This window comes from Tamandua tetradactyla, chromosome 3 (genome assembly GCF_023851605.1).
Source record: "Tamandua tetradactyla isolate mTamTet1 chromosome 3, mTamTet1.pri, whole genome shotgun sequence".
Lineage (NCBI taxonomy): Eukaryota > Metazoa > Chordata > Mammalia > Pilosa > Myrmecophagidae > Tamandua > Tamandua tetradactyla.
Window position 1 is genome coordinate 126,069,018 of NC_135329.1, and position 9,848 is coordinate 126,078,865.

Below are 9,848 nucleotides of genomic sequence, written 5' to 3' on the forward strand. Positions count from 1 at the left end.
GACTGAAAAATAAGGGTAAGAAGAACACCAATTAAAGTCGTACGTTATTCTAAGATAGGGAAATTCATAGATCTATCTCAGTGCAAAAGTTCCTGAATTAAGAACACAATTGCCAAAGCCAAATCAATGACAGCTCTTTGTTTTACCTTATATTAAGTTGTAAGTATATGTGACACAAGCTGAACAATTCTAGAAGTTAATCAATCACCATTTTTTAAAAATATGGTGGTGCAAGCATAAGTGCAGGTGACAAAATAAACCAGTTTGAAACCAGCAGAAAATTGCCTGCCTGCAACTTTGAAAAGCTATGCTATATCACTTTAAAATTGTAGTCTGATAAGCATAAGTTAAGGTGACAAAGTAAAAAGTAAGGCTATCTGAAAGTTATCCTTCTAATGAAGAGAAAAGCAAAATTGACCACAATTAGCAGAAACCACTTATTGGTTATATAATCTTTTCCAACCATGGGCATGTCTTTCTAATCCATTTGTAATCATTTAGAAGAAAAAGGATGTTGTGATACAAAATATATCCATTTTTTTATTGAAGCCATCCTCTTGTCTTTAAAACTTTCTTGAGAGACTTTGACCTTATTCTAACTATAATCATGCTTCTTAAATCTCATCGTATTACTACCTTAAAACAGATATTGGGATTATATTTTTCAATAAAATTTAATAATTTAAGAAGACATAAATCTATTCAAGATTTGTCTCTTTTCTAAGCACATGGAAGAAGTGAAAGAAATATATAACATATATTAAAAATCATCCAACTAAAAACCACACGGTACTAGATAGTTTTTCCATCTCAAGAAAAAATATCTGCATATTGTTGTTTATTCTATAAAATATTCATTTTTTAATAGCCTGAACCAAATAATTTCTCATTTTTACAGGCTTTACTTCACTTTTCTCACAGTGAATAAATTGCAACTTATTTCCATGAAATTCACAGATGACACAGATCTTTATTTTGCATAAAGGCATAAAGAAGTGTCTAATATCTTCAATATTCATCTGCTAAGTGGACATTTGCATTGGGTTAGAACGGAAAAAGAGCCCCAACCCTCCCGCAGTGACAGCTGTACAAAGGGATGACATCTGACAGCTGTGACAGTGCTGAAGGGAAACTCGGATGACTCGCAGCATCCATGATCCAATTACAGCACACATCCCTCTGACAGACCCAGCAGCTTGACTCCAGCGTTTGGAAGGACAGTATTGATCTCTTGTCAGAAACCAGTTGCCTGCCTGCAATTGTGCACTGCTGAACTTTGAAAAGCTATAGTACCCTCTTAAATGATAGGGGCAGTCAGGTTATAGTATTCAGGTACAAAGAGAGGTGCAAAGGGTATCTGCTAAATGCTCTAAACTTGAACAAATCATAACAATATGACAGCCCAATCATACTCAAGGAGCCCAACTGATCTAGCTGGCTACTGTCTGTGCTAATGGAAAGACAGCTCTTTGTGGTTAGTGGGATGATCTCGCTTGATGAAAAGGCCACTGCAATTAGTGCATGCTGGTTGGCTATGCCGGGTGACAGCAGCATGGATGGTATAATGGCAGCTGCCAATAACCCTAACTTCAGGAAAACAGACAATTAGGCCTTTGATCCTAACACTGCTGGTTCCCCTACTCCAGACCTCTGCTTGGTTTTTACTGTAAACTTCACAAGGACAACGTGGTACAACTCACCAAACAGAACAACTTGGGCAAGAGGTCAATTACCTCTCTCTTCTTACCTTCCGGATGTCACCTTCCTTAAGATCAAAGAGAGAGAGAGAGAGACTCAGGAAAAATGAAAAAAAATATTCTAGATCAAGTGCATTTTAAAGGAAGTTAATATAAGAGCATAACTGCTTTAAAATGCAAACTTTAAAAAGTAGTTTTAAAACTAGGTGCTAAAAACAAAACGTTAAACTTTAAAATACCGTCCAATGGCAAATGATCTACTGTTTTTGGATAAATGCAGAACTGAATATTCTGCAGCTCCAGGAGAGGTAAAGCAATTAGGTAGTATAAAGCAATTTACATTAAATACTGAAGCACACACAACATGTGTATACACATACACATACAAACTACACCAGTAGAGACAAATCTATGATGAGAAAAATTAAGTCTAAAGTAGCCTATATACCTTACAATGAGAGGGATATAATGATATAACTGAGAATCTGCCTTGATATGAGGTATAAATGTATTTTCAAATGGTTAAAGCACTGCAGAACAGTTGATATTATTAAAAGACAAAATAGGATATCTGAAATAGAATTTCAAAAAATGACAGAGAATTAAAAATCAAAAGCATGAAAAAATAAACTTTGGGAGACCCTTAGAGCAAAGGGAAACTGTGATAGAACAGCTGCTAAGAAAGAAATGAACATAGAGTCAATGTACTTCAGAAATACAAATCACTTATCATACATGAAAAGATGATCATGTTCACTCATATGTAAATGCATGCTAATTAAAACAGCATACGAGATCACTCAAATATAAACTGGATAATACAAAATTAGTAAGAGTGTTGAGAAATAAGCATTCTCTTCTTGATGAGATTATAAATTGTGACAATGTTTCTTTAGGGTAATTCAGAAATATCCATCCAAAATCCATATTCCCTAAACCAAAAATATTCTTCTCTGCAAGAACATTCATGGCAAGATTAATGACACAAAAATAAAAATAACTCAAATATACATTAAAAGAGAATTACTTAAATACATTTTACATGTATATAATAGACTAATATACAGCTAATAAAAAGGATGGTATTGGTTTTTAGAAGCTGATATGAAAAATCTCCAAGATATAATATTAATCATTATCTATCATGAATTGAAGAGGGCTATAGAAGCGGACTTCGAATTATACTATCTACACTATTTGCAAGTAGTGTATTATTTCAATAACAAGTTTTTAATTAGCTTATAATTAAAAAGTTTTTGTGTTAATGACCTCTAGCTGCTAATTATAAAAATACGTATGGCAGTTGTTCATGTAGATTGCAATCACCCTGAGCAGAGAAAAAGGTGCATTCTCTGATTGCGTACTATATAGTTAGAAAAGTTAAATCATAAAGGTAGAATCCCCCAAAATTTGTACTCTTCATTCATTTAGAAAACATATATTAGGCATCTAATGTAGGTGAGATGCTAGGCTGGGGATATGAAGGTGATTATTAGTGGTTATTAGTGTCCCTGCCCCCAAGAATCTCATGGTCCAGTTGGGGAGACTGAAAGAGAAGAGGATAATGAGGAAGGGTGAGTACCATGGTACATACAAGGTACAATAAATGGAAATGTATCTAAGGCACAGGGAGCCAGAAAACCATTCCTAGTGGAGGTGACACTAGTTTTAGGGCTTAGATGGCAACTGTGGTCAGCCAAGCGAAGGGAATACGTGGGCCAAAGATTTGAAGCCCAGGAAACAGCATGCACAGAGGAAACAGTGGGCATTTAGGCAGCTCCACATGGCTAACCCTTATAAAACAGATTAGAGGCGGGAGATGGCTCTCAGGAGGAGAGTGGGTATTTCAATGGGAAAGGGGCTGTTTAATGATAAAATACATCTGCAAATTTTTCAAGGTTTTGCATTGATTAAGATAGAGTACATATTTTGTTTTTCCAAATATGCTGAAAAAATAAGAATCATCTGGACCCCATGTTAAAGGAAACAGACTCTTGATGCCCAGCCCAAATTTACCTAAATGAACTGAGGATCTGCATGTTAGAAGCACCCCGTGTGCTTGTGATTATGCAACAAGTTTAGGAAACACTAGTAGCAAGGTATATGCTAATATCCTTGATGCTATTATCTTTAACCAAAACTCAATCCACCTGAAAACAACCAAACCAGCAGCCTAAATCAAAATCTTCATCTTTGAATTTATTTCTGCAGCAACAAATATTAAGTAAACTACAGGACATAGAATCATTACTAATTAAAATTTTAAGATAATATGATACAAATATTTTAATTAAATGATTCCACTATGAAGCTTAGAAAAGATACTATGAAATTCATTTGAAATACAGCTTATATTTTTAATAATTTGTCATCTTACATGTTCCCTTAAATCTTTGAATTCTGTTTGCTGACTTTAAGATATATTCCCTTTCATTAATATTAGTTTTCCTTTCTGCATTAAGTAAGTGAATAACCTCGTCAACAAAAATTAACTATACTTTAATAGCACCTGTTTAATAGCATTTGTTCCCTATAAGACTGGAAATATAGATCCTTTAAGGCTATACCACAGCAAAGAAAGAGAAAATATATTTCTAGCTTCATTACAGCCCTCAGGATCATAAGCTTATTGGTTTGCACATTATGCTTCTATTCTAGGCATTGATCTCTTTGTGGATCATTTAGCTTTGTTCTGCTCCATTTCAAAAGACTGTGCCCTTAAACCCGTCTATCTCTCAAATACCTGTCATTGGTCAGATGGAAAATTACAGAAAAGTATGGATGGTTTCATAGAAAAATACACAACTATTCCAATTTATTCAACTCAATTCAACTAAAGTTTAAGGAATACATCCTATATACCAGGAATACAAAACCATGGACTGCAGTTCAAAGATGTTGCAGTTTATGAATGTAGACAGACCTGAAAAGAAAAATAACACAATTTAGTGCCTTAATTTGGATATTTTCATGGCCTTAGAAATGTAAACTTGCAACTTAATAAATTCCTTCTTGAAAAGCCATTTCGTTTCTGGTATATTGCATTCCAGCAGCTTACAAGCTAAAACATGCACCTAAAATAATTCTAAATGACAATTAAGAGTTCATCAGATTGGTAGGAGACTGGGAGAGTTTAATTCTGAGCAGAAAGAGTAGCATGCCTAAAAGTGTATGTCAGGAAACAAGAATTTAAGTATTGATTAAATATATGTTTTAAGTAGAAGAAGGAGAGACACTCAGTTCTACTGAGTCACTTTTCAACTTTTGAGGTACACCACAGCTTTGTGTTCTTGATCACAAAATTGCCCTCATCCATGTCAACTCAGGTCCTTAGAGGAGAAAATGTTGAGGAGTCATACACAGCAACACTGTGTTTTTTATAACTATACATTTCTCTCACAAATTATGTAGAATTAAAAAATACTTACTTAAAACCTATTATAAAAGGAGGCCCAGGGGAAACCCTAATCATGAATTATACACATTCTCCAGAAAAAAAAGAATAAAATAAAGATATAAAGAAGTGCAAAATCCAGAGAAAACCACATAGTATATTTTCTTCTGAGGCTTTGAACAGCTTGTCTAAGCTGTTTGGCAGAATTTACAGATTAAAATATGTGATAAATAGTAACAGATGACGACTTGCCAATGACAAGAAGTCTAGAAACTAATATAGAAGATGTATTTTAGAAAGAATATTGTCTGCCTGCATATTAAGCAGAAAAAGTAATTATTCAAAAATTGAACACTAAGAAATAAAGGAAATAGCAGTAAGGAATTGTGAATTGGAGTCACAAGGAAATTTATATTTTCCAATGACAGTTTTGATTCTTCACCAGTACCATACTTCAAAATAGTCACACCTGAAAACTTAGAAAGGAGATCACACAGGACGTTTTGGTACTGTCCACCCTCTGCTTTATAGTTAAGGTACACAGTTATTCTAATTTCACTGGATATAACAAATATCTAACAATGTAAATTGCTAGAGTTAGTTTTACATATTTTATTCATTTTTTCAATTTATGAACTGCAACTCATGGCCTTAGAGTACACGTGCATGATAAAATGATCTGAAAACAAATTATAAATAGTAATCACCGACCTGTTTTTCAGCCACTGAACTTTATCCATGACTTGACCCAAGATCCCAGACCTGAAGGCCAACCAACTTGTACTCTGTCAGTGCATAAAGAGGACTAATTTCTAAATGCAATCTCCTAGATGAAGAACTGCCAATCTCTAGCTTGATGAAACCCAAATGCATTGACAGCTGCCTGTAGGAGACACATAGCATCATTAATTGTGAAAACACAGAGTAAACTGTACTACAGTGATCTTACAGAGACAAGTTCATGTCTTTAATTCATTTTTTCATAAATCAATTTACATCTATAAATATAATTTGTTAATTTAGAATTTCCATCTTGAAAATAAATTCATTTCAAGAAATACAGATTCATGTTAATATAGGTCTTCCTGTTGGCAGAATTAACCTAGTGGTAATTGACCTGAAACCTATAATGAACTGCAAAATTTCTGAGCTATTACATTTTCAATATTTCAATATAATGAAGGGAATTTTGAGAAAACACAACTCAGTTCCTTGAAATTTTGAAATAAAAGAAAACTATGTATGCTTTCAACTGTAATGTTTGGTGATTTCACCTGTTTTTTTTTCTTCCTACTCTCTTCATGCATTTAAGATTTACAACACTTTAGTGTTACTATAAAAATATGAAAGTTATTTAGCCAGGGCCTTACTCTCGATGAATATTGAGGAAAAACAGGATAAGAGATGAAGGGCTGTGATGGCAGAAGATAGAAGGAAAAAGAGGGAAAGATTCAGAAAAAAATCGAGTCCTTCTTGAAAACTTGACTCAAATGTAAATTTGAATCTCCTGAAATGAATCAAAACAAACTAAGAAATAGCATTGAATTAAGCCAGAACTGAAGATTTAAGTAGAGTGCTATAAGTATATAGAATGCATATTTAAAAAGAGGACAATTTGAAATTAAATCAGAAATTTATAGAATATATAATAAAAGGTAATCTATTCTGACACAAGCACAAACAATTAGACAATATAGAGGGACCTACCTGCAGTGATTTAAAAATATGATACTGAAATGTTCAGAAATACTTGGCTTTGAAGAGACATCAAAGCCAAGGAATAACGCTATTAGCTAGTCCCAACTTCCATTAGAAAATACATTTTTATTAAGATTTCAGTGCAATTAACACACTGAAATTGCCATAAACCACTAATTTCTGTCCTAGTTACATTATCAACTAAATTCTTCTCAGTTGGAATGCCATTAATACCTAATAGTCAAGTAGACTATTCAGCTGGAATATACTCTATCTTCATGGAGATTTGGTGATATTTATACTTATTTAAGTTTTTATTACTGTACTATAGTTTATCTTTTTACAAGCTGAAGGTTTTATTTCTTCAGTTTGTGGTTAACAGATTGAAGTATAAATGAGATGCAACTCAGATTAAGACATTCTGAAACTTCTTTAAGCTTTTCATTAAAAATCAATAAATTACCAACAAGATCAACCTGTTTTAGTAAGACTTTTAAAAAAAAGGTAAATGAGAGATAAACTTGTTATTGCAAATATAGTAAATCAAAAAATAGAGAAAAAAGAAGTCTGCTTATAGAATTCATTAAATCCCAAGGACAAGGAAGTTAAAATTTTTCTCAAACCATACCTCATAAATTTAACTTGAACTACTGACATATTTTGATAGCAAAGCCCTTAGTGGCAAATTCCTATTATTGACATAAAAATAATTTTTAAAAAAGTGCTGAGGTAAGCAAACTGTAGCATTCTTGCTTCAATATATACTTTGCTTCTTTCTTCCAAATTTGATCATAATTGTTATAGTGTCACAACCACCTATCTCAAGAATCATTATTCATTCCCAAGTGCCATTAGAAAGGTTATGAATTTAATTCTTGGCAAATGGGAAAATCTGCCCGTTATAGACTAAGCAATCAACCTAATCCTTAAAAAATGAAATATTTGGCAAGAAAAGAAATGGATCCAATAATCCAGAGGAGATGATTCCAAATAGGTTCATTTCTTGTGGGGCACTAGATTCAAAAGTAACCAGAGGGTTATTCCTTGAGCATTATACCCAATAATGCTTTTCTAAGATATTTCTGTTTTTAAAAAATGGACAAATATTTTCCTGTAATCTTACCTCTTTATTCTAAAATGATATTATAATAACAATACTGAGTATAAATATAACAATGATGTATTAGTAAATCTATAAATCCAGATTATTCACATTAATTTTTTTTTAATTTCCTAATTTAAACTATTGCCTTGCATTCAATTCAGGCTCTTCTCACCCCTAAGAACTCTCATAAAAAACACAAATTAGACAGTAGTCTAAAAAATGCTATGGTAGCTTTGCGAAGTCTTGTAACCTGAAGGTAGGATATAATCTCTAAAAGGATTGAGACCAGAACACCACATATAAAAGAGCACAGAGCAAAATCTCACCTGGAAAGCAAAAGAAAAAATTGATACACCTACAATGGTTCTTACTCTCTTGAAGGGGAAACAGAAATAGTCATTTTATCGGCAGGATGCAAGCTGAAAATATGTACACAGTGTTGGGCAATGACTGCAGATTATAATTCAATCATTACTACTTTGCATCATTTAACTGAGAATCAACAATGAAGTGAGCACACAGTTTTGTTGTAGAATACACAAAGGTTTTGCATAATTCAGATCATCAAAACTAGAAACAAATAGGGAAAACTTAGTAAAATATCTCTAAGATATGGCTTACTCCTTGAAAATGGAATGTTATTTACTACTCTGACATGAAATAATTCAAAATAGAACAGCTTAAAACAATATTTTCTTCCCAGAGCCTGCCCATGCCAAGAAAACAAAAAAAAAAGCAAAAACCATATTTTCGATTCTTCATGAGGTTGTGTCTTGACTGACTAGTTCCTCTAATGTTTCTGCAATACACAACTATGTGATGATATTAAGAATTACTGACTATATATGTAGGATGGAATGATATCTTATTGTTTTGTTTGCTGTTTTTTAATTAATTAAAAAAAAAAAGATAACCTCAGAGCTGATGTGGAAGTTGGCTCTGTTTTACTCCATGTGGTCTCTGGTTCTCCTCTGTAGACTACACAGGCTTTTTATACTTGGTGCTAGGGCAGCATTTCCAACAAACAAAAGTAGAGCAACAAGCCCCCTGAGAACTGGATGGAAAGTCACACAACATCATCTCCAGTATATCGTATTGGTTAAAGTCCAGACTAGACTCTAAGGATAAAAGAATTGACTACCTCTTTTGACTGGAGGTGGCAAGATATTGTGACTGCATTTTTCAATCTACCACAGAAATTATTAGAGTCTTTTGATGAATATATAATAGTAATGAAAACTTGGTTGACTGAAAAGCTGAGTAATGCATTGTCTAGGAGAACAACACTTACTCTTTTTCTCTTTGATGCTTATATTTTCAGATCTTTCTTGTTTTTTTCCAATAACATTTTGTAAAGGGGGTATCTTTGAAATTTCTTCATATTTTTACTAGATTGAGAGGTAGGAAAGAAGAGATAGAAAATAGTAAGTTAGACAAAGCATGATAAAAGAAAAACAGTATACAGGAATATGTAAAAATTATGTCTATCAATAAGAATAAAAACTTGTATATTGCTTGGCAGTTTCAGAAGATGCTCTCAAGTATAAAATTACTTGATTTGATTCTCACAATAACCCTGTGAGGAAAAGAGAAAAGGTATCATAATGCCTATTCTGTAGATTATGTTCAAATATTTAAGTGACAATTCTGAGAATACATGTCTGGTAGGTAACAGAGAAAGATCTAAAATTCAGGTTTCTTAAGTGTAATGATCAATTTCATTACATTTCAGTACTTGGTAAAGTTTATCTTATGAAAACTTATTTAAAAGAGGCAGCTTTAGAATACTATCTGTACTTTTCTAAATATTTTACTGTTTATGAACATGATTGTTCATGAATAATCAAACAAATAACATGTTTTGCTCTTTTTAAAAATTATTTTTATGAGGAGGGAGAGTCTGAGTTTTGTTTAATTAACCATTAGACTAAAGCATAATGGTGCCTTCTGTGTG

At 32.8% G+C, this 9,848-nt stretch overlaps 1 long non-coding RNA gene across 1 annotated transcript; it reads right to left on the reverse strand.

Annotated features, from left to right (window-relative positions):
• Positions 1-4,519: 4,519 nt before the first annotated feature.
• Positions 4,520-9,283, reverse strand: LOC143676336 (uncharacterized). The gene is made up of 3 exons (XR_013172012.1): positions 9,186-9,283; positions 5,803-5,974; positions 4,520-4,620 (listed from the first exon to the last, which is right to left on the reverse strand). It is a non-coding gene; the product is annotated as an uncharacterized LOC143676336 (long non-coding RNA).
• Between the last annotated feature and the right edge of the window lie 565 nt (positions 9,284-9,848).